Source organism: Pelophylax lessonae (assembly GCF_965119305.1).
Source record: "Pelophylax lessonae genome assembly, chromosome: 1".
NCBI lineage: Eukaryota > Metazoa > Chordata > Amphibia > Anura > Ranidae > Pelophylax > Pelophylax lessonae.
In genome coordinates this window covers 889095450-889115607 of record NC_138768.1, presented here as the reverse complement: position 1 = coordinate 889115607, position 20158 = coordinate 889095450, and the positions used below count along the sequence as shown (strand labels likewise).

General features: G+C 48.2%; 1 protein-coding gene and 1 pseudogene across 2 annotated transcripts in view; both read right to left on the bottom strand.

The window, feature by feature from the left end:
* LOC309550814 overlaps positions 1–20158 on the bottom strand; it is a 567902-nt pseudogene that overhangs the window by 344215 nt on the left and 203529 nt on the right. The window lies entirely within an intron of this gene.
* LOC309548616 (uncharacterized protein) overlaps positions 1–20158 on the bottom strand; it is a gene marked incomplete at both ends in the record, with an annotated part of 254414 nt that overhangs the window by 211503 nt on the left and 22753 nt on the right. The gene's annotated exons all lie outside the window — the stretch shown is intronic.

Here is a 20158-nt window from a genome sequence, read left to right as displayed (position 1 = left end):
ATAGCAATAGGGTCTAGAGGTTGAGCTCCCCTCAGCACCTGTTGTGCTCGAGTCTCATCCACCTTCCGGGGATCCAACCCTTTTTTTAACAGAATCTGATGTATGATCCTATCCAGACGCCCGATGAATTCAGACAGTTTTTCTCCTTCCTTCTGGTAACAGTGCTCCAGTTGGTAAAGAAGTTCAGTAACCTTTTCTGTCCGGCCAAACACATCTTGTAGAATATCCAGATAGTCTTGTGCAGTACAATCCTTCTTGCTTAGCTTGAGGTTGCGTACGGCCTCCAATGCAGGCCCCTTCAAACTCTCTGTGATTCGCTGCTTCTTATGCTGTTCTGGTATCTCCCACTCCTCCAAGGCCTGAGTAGCGTTATCTAGCCACTCCTCGAATCCATCTTCCACTGAGGGTACAGGTTGCTTCCCAGAAAAAGTCCTGAGCTTCCTGTATCCAGCCATCAGATAGTTTGGAGGATCCTTGTTACATTTGGCTACTATTTCCCCCAGGACAGCGCATAGTTCTGAGCTAAGGGTAGTCAAAGGTGGTGCACTGAATCCCTCCTTTTTGGCACTTTCTTCTGTGCTCAGTCCCCCTGTAGTAGTGGGTATAGGGTCTTCCTCTTCACCTTCTGGATGTATCAGGAATAACTCTACTTGATCTATAGTTTTTATGCTGGTGCCCTTGAAATGATCTGGGACCCCCTTCTTCCATTCACACAATGCGTAGGTGTGTTGATTGGTGGTATCTGTCCTCATGTCCATCACCCAAAGTTTCCTGTCCTTGGAATATGTTCTCAGAACTGAGAGTAGTTGTTCCTCTGTCCAGTTCTCTCCCTTGATTCCAATCACCAGACCATGGCCGATAAGGACATTTTCTTCTCTGCACCACTGGGCTGCAGCGGCAGGGTCCATTTCTGTGCGAACAGCGATTTTGTCACTGAGAGGGAACTGTTGCAGGACCGTAGATATCCCGGACGAGCCCCCACGTGTAGCACCACCCCCGCAGGAGCTGCTGATTAGATTATCGGGTCTACGTCCTGCCTTCCAACCCCTGAAATTGGCTCGAACCCTCCCTAGGCACAACTGACACGAAATGGGACTATAATACCAAATGGCTACAGGAGAACACAGTTCAGGATATATCACCCCAATAAGTAATAATAACTTGTTACCTTTCTCCAGCCGCAGTCCCTCTGGGTGACACAAGGTGCAACACACAGACTTTTGCTTAACCAAAGTAGCTTTACTAAGAGTTAAAGTACAAGTTGACTCCAAAAGACATCACAAGAGTCAACTAAGAAAGATAAAGTTATTGACACAATAATAAACAATATGATTAAGATAGCTATTTTTGTATACTTATGCAACTAAAAGATAACTCATAGGCTTTCTTTTAGTCAATTCAGGCTATACTTTACACACGTCTAGTCTCTTGTATCAGGTAGGCAGAACCTATTTGAATCCCATACACAGTTCCTTCCTTTTGGTTTGGAATCTTCGCTAGCAATCGTTGGTGCACAAGCTATTTGTAATCCAAAAGTAAGGATATATAGTCAAAAGGGGTGAGAAAAAAAAAGGTTACAATCACCCGCAATGTTACTGCGTAATTGGGCGTATTAATCTTCTTAGTGGTGCATATATAGGCCCCTGACACCTTATGTACTTGTGTTTAAATGCTTAGTCTCCTGGAAGGTGCACTAGGCCGCTGAGTGTACTGCGTACTATCTGAAGTGTAGTTAGCACCGGCTAAAGTTACTTTCTTCCAAGCGAGAAACAGATTTGGGCATGTGCCCTGCTCACCAAACGGCCTCTTTCTTCCCGAGCTCTCCACCTCCGATTTCTGTCATCAGCCGCGCTTGTGGTTAAATGTGGGCAACACCAGTCTCTGCAGAGCATCAATGGGTTCTCTGGGAAGGCTCCTTTACTGCAGATGAAATGCTTCCACTCCGTCACTTCAGGCTCAGGCTTCAGGCCTAGTCCGCAGCATCAGCCCACAGCACTTGCTTCCTTCTAGCTGTTGTGTCAGGAGACAAGAAGACAGAGCCTGGCTCCTCCCTTCCTTTATAAAGCTTCCCCCAAAAGGCTGTGCAGTGAAGCAATGCACCCTGGTGTTCCAACTGAATTGTGGGTATCGTAGTATCTGATGAACATCACCAAGCTGCAGTGTGGCAGTTTGGCCACTAGAAACTTCTGATGAAAACCACCAAGGTGCAGTGTGGCAGTTTGGCCACTAGATGGAGCCGAGTTCCTTCAAAATGTTATACAGTCTACTAATGAACAATTGTAAATGGGAGGATGCCCGCTACACACTCCCCCCACTTTAGAAACTTTGGTCCCCAAAGATAACGACAGCATGTATCCTGTCACATACGTTGGAAAAAAAAACAATTAACTCATGCACAACGGTAAACCATGTCCCTTATCAGAAGCAGAGTTCAAACCCAACAACTGCACATTAAAACACAGGGCCGACAGCGGAACCTCCCACCAATTGTTGGGGGAGAGAAGGTGGTTCTGTTCACAAACCCCCGACACTTGAGTGGCTTGTACAGATGTGCCTGGGGGTGAGCTAGGGTTGTCCTCCACTAAATCTGCAGTGGAAGAACTAGGCTGATCAAGAGTTCTCTTAGAAGTAAGGACAGCTTCTTCCGAGCATTTCCCCAATTGGTCGTAAGTTAGTCTTTTGGGTGGGTGAATGACTCTTCTTTCCCTCTGTTCTTTGGGAGTCACAATCTTAGAAGTGCTGGAACCAGCCGCTCTTGGGGATTCTTCAAGAGCTTCCTCCTCTAGTCCCAACGCATTGGACTCTGGGGTTTCAGAAGCAGTTAATTCTTCTTCAGAGAAAGGTGCAACCTCCTCCTCAGGATCTTCACCATCAGCTACTTCTTCTGTAAGCATATGGAAAGGCACAAATTCAGGAGCTTCTGCCCGAAGGGTTCCTCTTTCAACCAGTTCGGATGAAGACAGGTACTCAGTCGTGGGTTCTGGTAACTGAGATGACCATATCCAATCAGGTACCTCCTCTTCAGCTTCCAGATCTTCAATTGGAGAATCTCCATCCCTCACATCTGGAAATGCTGTTTGAGATCTGGTAACTGGCCTGTGCCCTTGAGACGTTGAAGGGACTTCATGTGAGACTGGGTCAGGAGGTAGGCGAACTGCTTCTGAGAGAGGTAATAGGTGGTTCCTATGCCAAGTCTTCAGTGGGCCCACTCTCCCTTCCGGCCTAATCTGATACACAGGAAGGTTTGGCAGCTGCTTACAGATGACATAGGGCTGGGATTTCCAACGGTCAGCCAACTTGTGTTTCCCAGGGATACCCAAGTTCCTCAACAACACTTTATCCCCTGGCTGCAAATCCTGGATCCTAACTTTCAGGTCAAAGTTTCTTTTGTTTCTCAGCCCCCGTTGATCAGATGAGACTTGGGCTTTTTCGTAGGCCGTTTTTAGGCTCTTCCTCAACCGGTCCACATACCCCTTGTTAGATGCTGCTGAGGTGTGATCAGGTGATATGCCAAAAGCCAAGTCCACTGGCAGCCGAGCCTCCCGCCCGAACATTAATCGGTATGGGGAGTATCCTGTAACATCACTGACAGTACTATTGTAGGCATGTACGATGGCAGCTACATGTTTACTCCAGTGCTGTTTCTTTTCTGAGCTCAGGGTCCCCAACATGTTCAAAAGAGTCCGGTTAAACCGTTCAGGCTGAGCATCCCCTTGTGGGTGGTAGGGAGTAGTCCTAGTCTTTTGGATGCCTAACAAGTCTAGCAACTTCTTAATCAGCCGGCTTTCAAAGTCTCTTCCCTGATCTGAATGGAGGCGTTGCGGTAAACCATAGTGCACAAAGAACTTTTCCACTAATACTTTGGCCACTGTTGTGGCTTTCTGGTCTTTTGTTGGAAACGCCTGGGCGTATCTGGTGAAATGATCTGTTACCACAAGGACATTCCCTTGACCACTCAAGTCAGGCTCCAGGCAAAGGAAATCAATGCACACCAGTTCCATAGGCCCCTGACTTTGCAGATGGCCCATTGGGGCTGCTTGACGTGGCAAAGTTTTCCTCTGGATGCAGCGAGCACAAGAACGACAGTATCCTTCAACTTCACCCCGCATACAGGGCCAGTAAAACCTGTCTCTCACAAGTTGGAAAGTCCTTTCAGGCCCCAGATGACCATGATTGTCATGGAGAGCAGCCAAGACTCCTTCCCTGAATTTAGCTGGTAGGAACAGTTGCCACTTCTCTTCCAGATCATCAGAGGGGCCCCTTCGGTAGACCACCCCTTGGCGTATCTGTAGCCGGTCCCATTCTTTATGCAACAATCGGGCTTCCCGAGGGGAGTCTGTTAGAAGCAGCTCAGGGCGCTGAGTCTCTATGGCCTTCAGCAAAAGTTTCCCCAAAGGGTCTTTTAACTGCTCCTTCCTCAAGTCCCCTTTCGATAGCCTAGGCAAACCTTCTTCTTCAACCTGGGTCACCCTGCAATAACACCTGGGTACTCCAGCAGCTGAGACCCCAATCTCTTCGGCTCTTGCTCCTCCACTGGATCGAAATTCCGTTCCCTGACATAGAGCGCGCACTCCCTCTGAGGTCAAGTGAGCCCATTCTTCAGTAGGATCGTTGGGGGCATGAGACCTTCTGGAGAGGGCGTCTGCATCCCTATTCCCAACACCTGGTCGGTATTTTAAACTGAACATAAAGCTAGAGAGAGCGGCTAACCACCTATGTCCTGTAGCGTCCAGTTTGGCAGTGGTCAGCAGGTAGGTAAGTGGATTATTATCCGTTTTGACTATGAATTCTGCTCCATATAAGTAATCTTTCAGTTTGTCTACTACAGCCCACTTCAAGGCCAGGAATTCCAGCTTGTGTGTGGGGTAATTCCTCTCGGAAGGTATCAGACTTCTGCTCACATAAGCAACGGGCCGCAGGTGACCGTCATGCTCCTGGTACAACACCCCACCTAGCCCATCTCTGCTGGCATCGACATGTAGTTCGTAGGGTTTTGAGGGGTCTGCGTAGGCCAACACAGGGGCAGTGGTCAGGCTCTTCTTCAACTGAATGAAGGCTTCCTCACATTTCGAGGTCCACTGATCCTGAATAGATTCCTTGGGCTTTCTAGGCCCCATGGCGGGTTTCACTGGTTTGACTAGTTCTGGAACATCATCTTCCCCTTCGGTTCTGAGTAATTCATTGAGGGGTCGGGCAATTTTGGCAAACCCTTCCACAAATCTCCTGTAATAGGAGCAGAAACCCAGGAATGATCGGAGCTCAGTCACATTTGTGGGCCTCGGCCAGGAAGTAACAGCATCCAGCTTCTCTGGGTCGGTGGACACTCCTTCTGCAGACACAATGTGACCCAGGTAATGGACCGAGGACTGGTAAAACTGGCACTTCTCCGGAGAAAGTTTCAGGCCTTCTTCATATAACCTCTTTAGGACCTTTTCCAACCTCTCTTCATGCTCTTCTAGGGTTCTGCCGAACACAATAATATCATCCAAGTATACCAGTACCTCTATCAGGTTCATATCTCCAACAGTTCTCTCCATCAGTCTTTGGAAGGTGGCTGGGGCTCCTGACAACCCTTGAGGCATGCGGTTAAACTCAAAGAACCCCACGGGGGTGATGAAGGCTGTCTTCTCCCTATCCTCAGGGTTCATGGGGATCTGGTAGTATCCGCTCTTCAAGTCCATCACACTGAACCACTTGGCCCCTGACAAACTTTGTAAAGCGTCTTCAATCCGGGGGGTGGTATACTGGTCTGGAATAGTCCTTCTGTTCAGTGTTCGGTAGTCGATACAGAGCCTCAGGGACCCAGTTTTCTTCCGGACTACCACTATTGGAGAAGCGTACGGGCTCCTGGATTCTCGAATAATCCCTGTTCTCTTGAGTTCCCCCAACTGCTCCCGTAGATCTTCTAAGTCACCCAAGGGAACCCGTCGGACTCTCTCCCGAAAGGGTTTATCTTCATGTAGACGGATATTATGGGTGGCACTCTTTGCACACCCCACATCGAATTCATCTCTAGAGAATATTTCTTTCCATCGAATCAGTTGGGCCCTGGCTCTCTTCTTCCATTCCGGTGGGAGGGCCGTATTTCCAGAGCAGAGCTCCTCTATGGTGATTTCGCCCCCGTCTTCCCTCTTCAAATCTGATGGGGCAACTGGGGTGGCCGGGTTCACCTGGCCCAACAGCACCCTGGCCGGCACCTTCACCGGAGTAGTAGCAGTATTTCTGACACTCACCAAAACCTTCCCATGACTTTTCTGTAATGCCTTCAATGGGATCACTTCGGGGATCACTTCTATCCCTTTCTGTGCCTCCGATGGGCCTGATTCAAGAACCATGAAAGGGCCTGGCTGCTTCCAAGTGAGCTTGACAGAAGCCCTCAAGCAGGTCACCTCTCCCGGCTGCAACACCTTCTCTGTTTTATCCAGCTTCCAGATCTTTCCAACTCCTTCGGCAGGGGCCTTCTGTTCCAGACCTAGACGTTGATAGGCCTGCCTTAACATGGGATGAACTTTCAGAGTTGGGGCATCCTGTCCCTGGACTAGTTGTGTCAGCAATCGCCTGACTAGGTCAGTGTTGGTCCCTATAATGAGGGAACTCTTATTGGCCCCTGGTGGGCGAGGGCATACCACTGCTAAAGTATCGAAGGTTTCAGCTTTGCCGGCCAAGGAGGGGTCAAAAGTTAATTTGATTGGCAAATACCCGTCATAGGGAAAACTTTGTGTTCCAATACCCCATATCTCCAGGTCTTCCAGCCTCTGCAGGGGCAGATGTTTGAGGTGTCTATCGTAGAAATCCCTATACAGGAGAGTCACCTGGGCTCCTGTGTCCAGTAAAGCCTTTGTATAAATTCCTTCCACTTGGATTGAGACTACAGGGGAAGGCCCCACTAGCTTGACAGGAAATTCTTTTGGAGTAGCCCTTCTGCCGGGCTCAGCTACCTGCACCCGTACTCCTTTCCTTTTTGAGTTTCTACCGGGCCTCATCTCCTCCTGGGCCTGGTGTGCATTGATTTCCCGCCTCTTATCGGCCCAAGTCGTGGAATGAGAGGCATTTAAAGAGGGCCTTACTCCCTGACTGTGGCTCTTAAATTTAAGGGATCTCTTGGAGTCCATTAAAACTGTTGGGCGCCCGGTTGACTCCTTCACCGGAGCCCTCTGAAGTTTTCCGCCGGCTTGCGGTGTTTGAAGGCAGCCTCCTCTGGACTGGGACATACTCCTCTGACATGCCCTACCCCTCCACAATTGAAACAGGTTATCGGCCTCCTAGGTTTCTGTTCTGGTTCAACACTGGAACTAGGGTGTTTAGCAGGCTTCTCTTCTGTGTTTCTATTAGATAGAGCAGATGCCTGACTGTTCAGGATGGATACCATTTCTATTAGCTGTGACACCTGAGTCTTTAAGAGCTCAACTTGTGAGTCGCCTTCTTCCGCACTTATCACTCTAACTCGGGCGGTTGTTTCCCGTTCTTGGCTCTTCCTTTTGTTATCCAACATGACCTCTTCTTCCCGGACCATCCTGATCAGATCAGGGTACTCCAGGATGCCACCGTCCTGGCGAGTTCGCAACAGTATAGCAATAGGGTCTAGAGGTTGAGCTCCCCTCAGCACCTGTTGTGCTCGAGTCTCATCCACCTTCCGGGGATCCAACCCTTTTTTTAACAGAATCTGATGTATGATCCTATCCAGACGCCCGATGAATTCAGACAGTTTTTCTCCTTCCTTCTGGTAACAGTGCTCCAGTTGGTAAAGAAGTTCAGTAACCTTTTCTGTCCGGCCAAACACATCTTGTAGAATATCCAGATAGTCTTGTGCAGTACAATCCTTCTTGCTTAGCTTGAGGTTGCGTACGGCCTCCAATGCAGGCCCCTTCAAACTCTCTGTGATTCGCTGCTTCTTATGCTGTTCTGGTATCTCCCACTCCTCCAAGGCCTGAGTAGCGTTATCTAGCCACTCCTCGAATCCATCTTCCACTGAGGGTACAGGTTGCTTCCCAGAAAAAGTCCTGAGCTTCCTGTATCCAGCCATCAGATAGTTTGGAGGATCCTTGTTACATTTGGCTACTATTTCCCCCAGGACAGCGCATAGTTCTGAGCTAAGGGTAGTCAAAGGTGGTGCACTGAATCCCTCCTTTTTGGCACTTTCTTCTGTGCTCAGTCCCCCTGTAGTAGTGGGTATAGGGTCTTCCTCTTCACCTTCTGGATGTATCAGGAATAACTCTACTTGATCTATAGTTTTTATGCTGGTGCCCTTGAAATGATCTGGGACCCCCTTCTTCCATTCACACAATGCGTAGGTGTGTTGATTGGTGGTATCTGTCCTCATGTCCATCACCCAAAGTTTCCTGTCCTTGGAATATGTTCTCAGAACTGAGAGTAGTTGTTCCTCTGTCCAGTTCTCTCCCTTGATTCCAATCACCAGACCATGGCCGATAAGGACATTTTCTTCTCTGCACCACTGGGCTGCAGCGGCAGGGTCCATTTCTGTGCGAACAGCGATTTTGTCACTGAGAGGGAACTGTTGCAGGACCGTAGATATCCCGGACGAGCCCCCACGTGTAGCACCACCCCCGCAGGAGCTGCTGATTAGATTATCGGGTCTACGTCCTGCCTTCCAACCCCTGAAATTGGCTCGAACCCTCCCTAGGCACAACTGACACGAAATGGGACTATAATACCAAATGGCTACAGGAGAACACAGTTCAGGATATATCACCCCAATAAGTAATAATAACTTGTTACCTTTCTCCAGCCGCAGTCCCTCTGGGTGACACAAGGTGCAACACACAGACTTTTGCTTAACCAAAGTAGCTTTACTAAGAGTTAAAGTACAAGTTGACTCCAAAAGACATCACAAGAGTCAACTAAGAAAGATAAAGTTATTGACACAATAATAAACAATATGATTAAGATAGCTATTTTTGTATACTTATGCAACTAAAAGATAACTCATAGGCTTTCTTTTAGTCAATTCAGGCTATACTTTACACACGTCTAGTCTCTTGTATCAGGTAGGCAGAACCTATTTGAATCCCATACACAGTTCCTTCCTTTTGGTTTGGAATCTTCGCTAGCAATCGTTGGTGCACAAGCTATTTGTAATCCAAAAGTAAGGATATATAGTCAAAAGGGGTGAGAAAAAAAAAGGTTACAATCACCCGCAATGTTACTGCGTAATTGGGCGTATTAATCTTCTTAGTGGTGCATATATAGGCCCCTGACACCTTATGTACTTGTGTTTAAATGCTTAGTCTCCTGGAAGGTGCACTAGGCCGCTGAGTGTACTGCGTACTATCTGAAGTGTAGTTAGCACCGGCTAAAGTTACTTTCTTCCAAGCGAGAAACAGATTTGGGCATGTGCCCTGCTCACCAAACGGCCTCTTTCTTCCCGAGCTCTCCACCTCCGATTTCTGTCATCAGCCGCGCTTGTGGTTAAATGTGGGCAACACCAGTCTCTGCAGAGCATCAATGGGTTCTCTGGGAAGGCTCCTTTACTGCAGATGAAATGCTTCCACTCCGTCACTTCAGGCTCAGGCTTCAGGCCTAGTCCGCAGCATCAGCCCACAGCACTTGCTTCCTTCTAGCTGTTGTGTCAGGAGACAAGAAGACAGAGCCTGGCTCCTCCCTTCCTTTATAAAGCTTCCCCCAAAAGGCTGTGCAGTGAAGCAATGCACCCTGGTGTTCCAACTGAATTGTGGGTATCGTAGTATCTGATGAACATCACCAAGCTGCAGTGTGGCAGTTTGGCCACTAGAAACTTCTGATGAAAACCACCAAGGTGCAGTGTGGCAGTTTGGCCACTAGATGGAGCCGAGTTCCTTCAAAATGTTATACAGTCTACTAATGAACAATTGTAAATGGGAGGATGCCCGCTACACACTCCCCCCACTTTAGAAACTTTGGTCCCCAAAGATAACGACAGCATGTATCCTGTCACATACGTTGGAAAAAAAAACAATTAACTCATGCACAACGGTAAACCATGTCCCTTATCAGAAGCAGAGTTCAAACCCAACAACTGCACATTAAAACACAGGGCCGACAGCGGAACCTCCCACCAATTGTTGGGGGAGAGAAGGTGGTTCTGTTCACAAACCCCCGACACTTGAGTGGCTTGTACAGATGTGCCTGGGGGTGAGCTAGGGTTGTCCTCCACTAAATCTGCAGTGGAAGAACTAGGCTGATCAAGAGTTCTCTTAGAAGTAAGGACAGCTTCTTCCGAGCATTTCCCCAATTGGTCGTAAGTTAGTCTTTTGGGTGGGTGAATGACTCTTCTTTCCCTCTGTTCTTTGGGAGTCACAATCTTAGAAGTGCTGGAACCAGCCGCTCTTGGGGATTCTTCAAGAGCTTCCTCCTCTAGTCCCAACGCATTGGACTCTGGGGTTTCAGAAGCAGTTAATTCTTCTTCAGAGAAAGGTGCAACCTCCTCCTCAGGATCTTCACCATCAGCTACTTCTTCTGTAAGCATATGGAAAGGCACAAATTCAGGAGCTTCTGCCCGAAGGGTTCCTCTTTCAACCAGTTCGGATGAAGACAGGTACTCAGTCGTGGGTTCTGGTAACTGAGATGACCACATCCAATCAGGTACCTCCTCTTCAGCTTCCAGATCTTCAATTGGAGAATCTCCATCCCTCACATCTGGAAATGCTGTTTGAGATCTGGTAACTGGCCTGTGCCCTTGAGACGTTGAAGGGACTTCATGTGAGACTGGGTCAGGAGGTAGGCGAACTGCTTCTGAGAGAGGTAATAGGTGGTTCCTATGCCAAGTCTTCAGTGGGCCCACTCTCCCTTCCGGCCTAATCTGATACACAGGAAGGTTTGGCAGCTGCTTACAGATGACATAGGGCTGGGATTTCCAACGGTCAGCCAACTTGTGTTTCCCAGGGATACCCAAGTTCCTCAACAACACTTTATCCCCTGGCTGCAAATCCTGGATCCTAACTTTCAGGTCAAAGTTTCTTTTGTTTCTCAGCCCCCGTTGATCAGATGAGACTTGGGCTTTTTCGTAGGCCGTTTTTAGGCTCTTCCTCAACCGGTCCACATACCCCTTGTTAGATGCTGCTGAGGTGTGATCAGGTGATATGCCAAAAGCCAAGTCCACTGGCAGCCGAGCCTCCCGCCCGAACATTAATCGGTATGGGGAGTATCCTGTAACATCACTGACAGTACTATTGTAGGCATGTACGATGGCAGCTACATGTTTACTCCAGTGCTGTTTCTTTTCTGAGCTCAGGGTCCCCAACATGTTCAAAAGAGTCCGGTTAAACCGTTCAGGCTGAGCATCCCCTTGTGGGTGGTAGGGAGTAGTCCTAGTCTTTTGGATGCCTAACAAGTCTAGCAACTTCTTAATCAGCCGGCTTTCAAAGTCTCTTCCCTGATCTGAATGGAGGCGTTGCGGTAAACCATAGTGCACAAAGAACTTTTCCACTAATACTTTGGCCACTGTTGTGGCTTTCTGGTCTTTTGTTGGAAACGCCTGGGCGTATCTGGTGAAATGATCTGTTACCACAAGGACATTCCCTTGACCACTCAAGTCAGGCTCCAGGCAAAGGAAATCAATGCACACCAGTTCCATAGGCCCCTGACTTTGCAGATGGCCCATTGGGGCTGCTTGACGTGGCAAAGTTTTCCTCTGGATGCAGCGAGCACAAGAACGACAGTATCCTTCAACTTCACCCCGCATACAGGGCCAGTAAAACCTGTCTCTCACAAGTTGGAAAGTCCTTTCAGGCCCCAGATGACCATGATTGTCATGGAGAGCAGCCAAGACTCCTTCCCTGAATTTAGCTGGTAGGAACAGTTGCCACTTCTCTTCCAGATCATCAGAGGGGCCCCTTCGGTAGACCACCCCTTGGCGTATCTGTAGCCGGTCCCATTCTTTATGCAACAATCGGGCTTCCCGAGGGGAGTCTGTTAGAAGCAGCTCAGGGCGCTGAGTCTCTATGGCCTTCAGCAAAAGTTTCCCCAAAGGGTCTTTTAACTGCTCCTTCCTCAAGTCCCCTTTCGATAGCCTAGGCAAACCTTCTTCTTCAACCTGGGTCACCCTGCAATAACACCTGGGTACTCCAGCAGCTGAGACCCCAATCTCTTCGGCTCTTGCTCCTCCACTGGATCGAAATTCCGTTCCCTGACATAGAGCGCGCACTCCCTCTGAGGTCAAGTGAGCCCATTCTTCAGTAGGATCGTTGGGGGCATGAGACCTTCTGGAGAGGGCGTCTGCATCCCTATTCCCAACACCTGGTCGGTATTTTAAACTGAACATAAAGCTAGAGAGAGCGGCTAACCACCTATGTCCTGTAGCGTCCAGTTTGGCAGTGGTCAGCAGGTAGGTAAGTGGATTATTATCCGTTTTGACTATGAATTCTGCTCCATATAAGTAATCTTTCAGTTTGTCTACTACAGCCCACTTCAAGGCCAGGAATTCCAGCTTGTGTGTGGGGTAATTCCTCTCGGAAGGTATCAGACTTCTGCTCACATAAGCAACGGGCCGCAGGTGACCGTCATGCTCCTGGTACAACACCCCACCTAGCCCATCTCTGCTGGCATCGACATGTAGTTCGTAGGGTTTTGAGGGGTCTGCGTAGGCCAACACAGGGGCAGTGGTCAGGCTCTTCTTCAACTGAATGAAGGCTTCCTCACATTTCGAGGTCCACTGATCCTGAATAGATTCCTTGGGCTTTCTAGGCCCCATGGCGGGTTTCACTGGTTTGACTAGTTCTGGAACATCATCTTCCCCTTCGGTTCTGAGTAATTCATTGAGGGGTCGGGCAATTTTGGCAAACCCTTCCACAAATCTCCTGTAATAGGAGCAGAAACCCAGGAATGATCGGAGCTCAGTCACATTTGTGGGCCTCGGCCAGGAAGTAACAGCATCCAGCTTCTCTGGGTCGGTGGACACTCCTTCTGCAGACACAATGTGACCCAGGTAATGGACCGAGGACTGGTAAAACTGGCACTTCTCCGGAGAAAGTTTCAGGCCTTCTTCATATAACCTCTTTAGGACCTTTTCCAACCTCTCTTCATGCTCTTCTAGGGTTCTGCCGAACACAATAATATCATCCAAGTATACCAGTACCTCTATCAGGTTCATATCTCCAACAGTTCTCTCCATCAGTCTTTGGAAGGTGGCTGGGGCTCCTGACAACCCTTGAGGCATGCGGTTAAACTCAAAGAACCCCACGGGGGTGATGAAGGCTGTCTTCTCCCTATCCTCAGGGTTCATGGGGATCTGGTAGTATCCGCTCTTCAAGTCCATCACACTGAACCACTTGGCCCCTGACAAACTTTGTAAAGCGTCTTCAATCCGGGGGGTGGTATACTGGTCTGGAATAGTCCTTCTGTTCAGTGTTCGGTAGTCGATACAGAGCCTCAGGGACCCAGTTTTCTTCCGGACTACCACTATTGGAGAAGCGTACGGGCTCCTGGATTCTCGAATAATCCCTGTTCTCTTGAGTTCCCCCAACTGCTCCCGTAGATCTTCTAAGTCACCCAAGGGAACCCGTCGGACTCTCTCCCGAAAGGGTTTATCTTCATGTAGACGGATATTATGGGTGGCACTCTTTGCACACCCCACATCGAATTCATCTCTAGAGAATATTTCTTTCCATCGAATCAGTTGGGCCCTGGCTCTCTTCTTCCATTCCGGTGGGAGGGCCGTATTTCCAGAGCAGAGCTCCTCTATGGTGATTTCGCCCCCGTCTTCCCTCTTCAAATCTGATGGGGCAACTGGGGTGGCCGGGTTCACCTGGCCCAACAGCACCCTGGCCGGCACCTTCACCGGAGTAGTAGCAGTATTTCTGACACTCACCAAAACCTTCCCATGACTTTTCTGTAATGCCTTCAATGGGATCACTTCGGGGATCACTTCTATCCCTTTCTGTGCCTCCGATGGGCCTGATTCAAGAACCATGAAAGGGCCTGGCTGCTTCCAAGTGAGCTTGACAGAAGCCCTCAAGCAGGTCACCTCTCCCGGCTGCAACACCTTCTCTGTTTTATCCAGCTTCCAGATCTTTCCAACTCCTTCGGCAGGGGCCTTCTGTTCCAGACCTAGACGTTGATAGGCCTGCCTTAACATGGGATGAACTTTCAGAGTTGGGGCATCCTGTCCCTGGACTAGTTGTGTCAGCAATCGCCTGACTAGGTCAGTGTTGGTCCCTATAATGAGGGAACTCTTATTGGCCCCTGGTGGGCGAGGGCATACCACTGCTAAAGTATCGAAGGTTTCAGCTTTGCCGGCCAAGGAGGGGTCAAAAGTTAATTTGATTGGCAAATACCCGTCATAGGGAAAACTTTGTGTTCCAATACCCCATATCTCCAGGTCTTCCAGCCTCTGCAGGGGCAGATGTTTGAGGTGTCTATCGTAGAAATCCCTATACAGGAGAGTCACCTGGGCTCCTGTGTCCAGTAAAGCCTTTGTATAAATTCCTTCCACTTGGATTGAGACTACAGGGGAAGGCCCCACTAGCTTGACAGGAAATTCTTTTGGAGTAGCCCTTCTGCCGGGCTCAGCTACCTGCACCCGTACTCCTTTCCTTTTTGAGTTTCTACCGGGCCTCATCTCCTCCTGGGCCTGGTGTGCATTGATTTCCCGCCTCTTATCGGCCCAAGTCGTGGAATGAGAGGCATTTAAAGAGGGCCTTACTCCCTGACTGTGGCTCTTAAATTTAAGGGATCTCTTGGAGTCCATTAAAACTGTTGGGCGCCCGGTTGACTCCTTCACCGGAGCCCTCTGAAGTTTTCCGCCGGCTTGCGGTGTTTGAAGGCAGCCTCCTCTGGACTGGGACATACTCCTCTGACATGCCCTACCCCTCCACAATTGAAACAGGTTATCGGCCTCCTAGGTTTCTGTTCTGGTTCAACACTGGAACTAGGGTGTTTAGCAGGCTTCTCTTCTGTGTTTCTATTAGATAGAGCAGATGCCTGACTGTTCAGGATGGATACCATTTCTATTAGCTGTGACACCTGAGTCTTTAAGAGCTCAACTTGTGAGTCGCCTTCTTCCGCACTTATCACTCTAACTCGGGCGGTTGTTTCCCGTTCTTGGCTCTTCCTTTTGTTATCCAACATGACCTCTTCTTCCCGGACCATCCTGATCAGACCAGGGTACTCCAGGATGCCACCGTCCTGGCGAGTTCGCAACAGTATAGCAATAGGGTCTAGAGGTTGAGCTCCCCTCAGCACCTGTTGTGCTCGAGTCTCATCCACCTTCCGGGGATCCAACCCTTTTTTTAACAGAATCTGATGTATGATCCTATCCAGACGCCCGATGAATTCAGACAGTTTTTCTCCTTCCTTCTGGTAACAGTGCTCCAGTTGGTAAAGAAGTTCAGTAACCTTTTCTGTCCGGCCAAACACATCTTGTAGAATATCCAGATAGTCTTGTGCAGTACAATCCTTCTTGCTTAGCTTGAGGTTGCGTACGGCCTCCAATGCAGGCCCCTTCAAACTCTCTGTGATTCGCTGCTTCTTATGCTGTTCTGGTATCTCCCACTCCTCCAAGGCCTGAGTAGCGTTATCTAGCCACTCCTCGAATCCATCTTCCACTGAGGGTACAGGTTGCTTCCCAGAAAAAGTCCTGAGCTTCCTGTATCCAGCCATCAGATAGTTTGGAGGATCCTTGTTACATTTGGCTACTATTTCCCCCAGGACAGCGCATAGTTCTGAGCTAAGGGTAGTCAAAGGTGGTGCACTGAATCCCTCCTTTTTGGCACTTTCTTCTGTGCTCAGTCCCCCTGTAGTAGTGGGTATAGGGTCTTCCTCTTCACCTTCTGGATGTATCAGGAATAACTCTACTTGATCTATAGTTTTTATGCTGGTGCCCTTGAAATGATCTGGGACCCCCTTCTTCCATTCACACAATGCGTAGGTGTGTTGATTGGTGGTATCTGTCCTCATGTCCATCACCCAAAGTTTCCTGTCCTTGGAATATGTTCTCAGAACTGAGAGTAGTTGTTCCTCTGTCCAGTTCTCTCCCTTGATTCCAATCACCAGACCATGGCCGATAAGGACATTTTCTTCTCTGCACCACTGGGCTGCAGCGGCAGGGTCCATTTCTGTGCGAACAGCGATTTTGTCACTGAGAGGGAACTGTTGCAGGACCGTAGATATCCCGGACGAGCCCCCACGTGTAGCACCACCCCCGCAGGAGCTGCTGATTAGATTATCGGGTCTACGTCCTGCCTTCCAACCCCTGAAATTGGCTCGAACCCTCCCTAGGCACAACTGACACGAAATGGGACTATAATACCAAATGGCTACAGGAGAACACAATCAAATGAAATACAAAAAAACTATCAGCGCAAACCTATTATATGTGATAAAATAACTCAACACCAATTCACTGTGCATAAATCAGGTGTGTGAACTTATAAATCAATAGTGGTGTCCGGCAGCATGCACCAATCGTGTTTCACAAATCACAATAAACTATAAATCATACAAAAATGTGATGCGCCAGAAATATAAAATCAAAAAGTGATGACAATAAATCATATCCAGTTCATAAGGCACATAGCAATGTGTGTGCTTCCAATAAAATGATATAAAGAGTGTCCCGTGTTCAGATGAAGAAAATCCAGTGATGAAAACAACTTGTAATCACCAATATAGTGAATCCCTCCACCAGGTGAATCAGCCTCTCACCTTTCTGAAGGACCCAAACGGGCCAGCAATCACATGTATCATTGATCAGACTTCCAGGAAAGAGCCACACTATATTGCACCTCGAGGGATCCCGGGACATATAGAAAACAGATGAAGAAATCTAGTGCTCTCCGCTTACTAATGAGGGTATGCTTTATTAGAGAAAGGCAGATCAACTCACATTTGTCGGGCACTCAGCTGTGCCTGCTGTATAATCGATGTCAGCGATCTGTTACCAGAGAGAGACTCTGCGTCGGCCACGCACGCTCCGCCCCCCTATACGCGTTACGTCGAGCGTAATGCTCCTTTGACTTCCTCGGTAGGGGTCAACCCTACCGAGGAAGTCAAAGGAGCATTACGCTCGACGTAACGCGTATAGGGGGGCGGAGCGTGCGTGGCCGACGCAGAGTCTCTCTCTGGTAACAGATCGCTGACATCGATTATACAGCAGGCACAGCTGAGTGCCCGACAAATGTGAGTTGATCTGCCTTTCTCTAATAAAGCATACCCTCATTAGTAAGCGGAGAGCACTAGATTTCTTCATCTGTTTTCTATATGTCCCGGGATCCCTCGAGGTGCAATATAGTGTGGCTCTTTCCTGGAAGTCTGATCAATGATACATGTGATTGCTGGCCCGTTTGGGTCCTTCAGAAAGGTGAGAGGCTGATTCACCTGGTGGAGGGATTCACTATATTGGTGATTACAAGTTGTTTTCATCACTGGATTTTCTTCATCTGAACACGGGACACTCTTTATATCATTTTATTGGAAGCACACACATTGCTATGTGCCTTATGAACTGGATATGATTTATTGTCATCACTTTTTGATTTTATATTTCTGGCGCATCACATTTTTGTATGATTTACAGGAGAACACAGTTCAGGATATATCACCCCAATAAGTAATAATAACTTGTTACCTTTCTCCAGCCGCAGTCCCTCTGGGTGACACAAGGTGCAACACACAGACTTTTGCTTAACCAAAGTATCTTTACTAAGAGTTAAAGTACAAGTTGACTCCAAAAGACATCACAAGAGTCAACTAAGAAAGATAAAGTTATTGACACAATAATAAACAATATGATTAAGATAGCTATTTTTGTATACTTATGCAACTAAAAGATAACTCATAGGCTTTCTTTTAGTCAATTCAGGCTATACTTTACACACGTCTAGTCTCTTGTATCAGGTAGGCAGAACCTATTTGAATCCCATACACAGTTCCTTCCTTTTGGTTTGGAATCTTCGCTAGCAATCGTTGGTGCACAAGCTATTTGTAATCCAAAAGTAAGGATATATAGTCAAAAGGGGTGAGAAAAAAAAAGGTTACAATCACCCGCAATGTTACTGCGTAATTGGGCGTATTAATCTTCTTAGTGGTGCATATATAGGCCCCTGACACCTTATGTACTTGTGTTTAAATGCTTAGTCTCCTGGAAGGTGCACTAGGCCGCTGAGTGTACTGCGTACTATCTGAAGTGTAGTTAGCACCGGCTAAAGTTACTTTCTTCCAAGCGAGAAACAGATTTGGGCATGTGCCCTGCTCACCAAACGGCCTCTTTCTTCCCGAGCTCTCCACCTCCGATTTCTGTCATCAGCCGCGCTTGTGGTTAAATGTGGGCAACACCAGTCTCTGCAGAGCATCAATGGGTTCTCTGGGAAGGCTCCTTTACTGCAGATGAAATGCTTCCACTCCGTCACTTCAGGCTCAGGCTTCAGGCCTAGTCCGCAGCATCAGCCCACAGCACTTGCTTCCTTCTAGCTGTTGTGTCAGGAAACAAGAAGACAGAGCCTGGCTCCTCCCTTCCTTTATAAAGCTTCCCCCAAAAGGCTGTGCGGTGAAGCAATGCACCCTGGGGTTCCAACTGAATTGTGGGTATCGTAGTATCTGATGAACATCACCAAGCTGCAGTGTGGCAGTTTGGCCACTAGAAACTTCTGATGAAAACCACCAAGGTGCAGTGTGGCAGTTTGGCCACTAGATGGAGCCGAGTTCCTTCAAAATGTTATACAGTCTACTAATGAACAATTGTAAATGGGAGGATGCCCGCTACAGTAGACATGGTACAGGAGATGGCCAGAGACTGCTGACATGGTACAGGAGATGGTCAGAGATTGCAGACATGATACAGGAAATGGTCAGAGACTGAAGATATGGTACAGGAGATGGTTAGAGACTGCAGACATGATACAAGAGATGGTCAGAGACTGAGATTACAGCTGAACCGGTGTAAAAGTGTATAGTATCGCAGTGCTGCTCCATTCTATTTAAACTGGCTCTGCAAGATCAAGTCAGTAATCCTCCTTTGAAAGTACAACCAAGTGACAGAAGACAGCAGCACATCCAATTTCCAAAATAAAAATTGTCTTACAAACAGTTAACTGCTCAAGATTAGTGGAGGACAGTAAACAGTTAATGGGTATCTGAAGCTTCTAGCCTGAACCAGCAGAAAATCCTCCAACAAAACATAAAAAACCATGCAGCACACACAGAGCTCCGGCTAAATAGCTGAACAGAAGCTGAAATGGGTATTGGCCATGTGTCCCTGGTTTTGGAGAATGCTGCTGCAGGGTCTTCTTATCAGTGTATCAGGCAATGTGCAGCTCAAGTTAGGGAGATAAAAAAGGTAAGGAGTGAGGGGAGAGGAGGCTGATTGGTAACCTCACACTGCCTGAACACCTAGATATCTGGAAGACACTGCAGCCGACCAGCATTACATGTAACAGTGCTTGCTCTAATTGTAGTCATACCTTCTTGCATCTCCCTTCTGGTGCCCTCATTCAGCCCTGCTCCCAGTCAAATGTGGCGGGCTGGAGAGGGGCGGGGGGGGTGTTATAATGCCTGCTGACTGGCTGTGGATGGAAGGGAGGAGGAGCTCCAAATTTCAGCCCGCCCATCCCCGACATCAGAGCTTTGATTTGACAGCTCTGCTCCTCTCACTCTCACTGACACTATGCTGGATGGATGGTCACACTGCTGAATGTACTGCTAGGCTGTCAGCAATAGGTACACCGCCCCTGAATCCGGGGACAGAATCGGGAACACACGTGGTCCGGGGACAGTGTCCTCATTCCGGGGTCTGTCCCCGGGCACCGGGGACATCTGGTCACCCTACCATATTGGGATTTTTGTACTTGGCGTACTTACGGTGATTGTAGGCGTATTTGTTCCTCACAGCAAAACAGTTGAGTTGAGTGATGTTTTGGTTATTTTCTCTTACAGGTAACTTTTCAGGATTGGCCTTCAGGGTGTTCTCCCTTCATCTTCTTCCGAGCAGTATCAGTATTTCTTGCTAGAAAACTACTTAGAACCCCCAAACATTATATAATTTTTTTTATTTTAACAGAGACAAAAGAGAAAAAAATGGCGGTCATTGCAATTTGTTATGTCACGCGATATTTGCGCAGCGGTTTTGTAAACCGCATACGTCTTTGGGGTTCAATGGTAATAGCAGGGTGGTGGGTGCACCTACAGGCATCATCCCGGTATCATTTTGTTCAGCCATCCATTCTGTACAAGG